Raw genomic sequence first — 754 nt, forward strand, 5'->3', positions numbered from 1 at the left:
CTTTCCTTAACGACCAGCCGATCAGAAGGGTTTGTTTACATCGGACTTCAAAACGTGTTCCATACAGGATCGAGGGATCGAAGATTAGTAGCGCGAAGTTTGAATCATCGACAGACTACCTCTGAGCATTTTTCATATGTCAAGTTGTATTTTTTTTTGTACAGTATGACCATAAGCATTTCAAAAACTTTGTAAGAACCTCGGTCTAGGTGATCTTTTTGCTCAATGGTTAGATCACAAACCAGTCCCACATTATCAAAATACTTCCACGATAAGGCGATCTTGTCCTAATGTGATCTGCGGTTATCATATCAACCACAGACGTGACAATAATTCATATATATTAGAGCCTAAATTACAACGTTAACTTATGATTAATAATAAAAAAGGTATACAGTAGAATATATAGATTTTTAAAAGTGCTATTATTTTTTCCTAGTTCGTAACACATATATCTTAATTCATAAAATTGGAGAGGCGTCATACCCTTCAGCGCGGTTACTGGAGAACCAATTTGTGTTTTAGAAAATCCAAGAGGTCTTCTGTGTTTACTTATTACCGTAAATTACTTTTAATTATTAATATTCAGAAAATAATGAGACAGTTTCGCGCATTATTGTTGGTATTCCAATCTGCATTACTAATCACATTTATTTTACATATTCCGTAAATCTTTTTTTTCTATCATTCTAATTGCAATGGTATTTTTGTATAAGTTTATAATACTATCTATTTTAAACACTATTAGTTTAAA

This window comes from Penaeus monodon, chromosome 25 (genome assembly GCF_015228065.2).
Source record: "Penaeus monodon isolate SGIC_2016 chromosome 25, NSTDA_Pmon_1, whole genome shotgun sequence".
NCBI lineage: Eukaryota > Metazoa > Arthropoda > Malacostraca > Decapoda > Penaeidae > Penaeus > Penaeus monodon.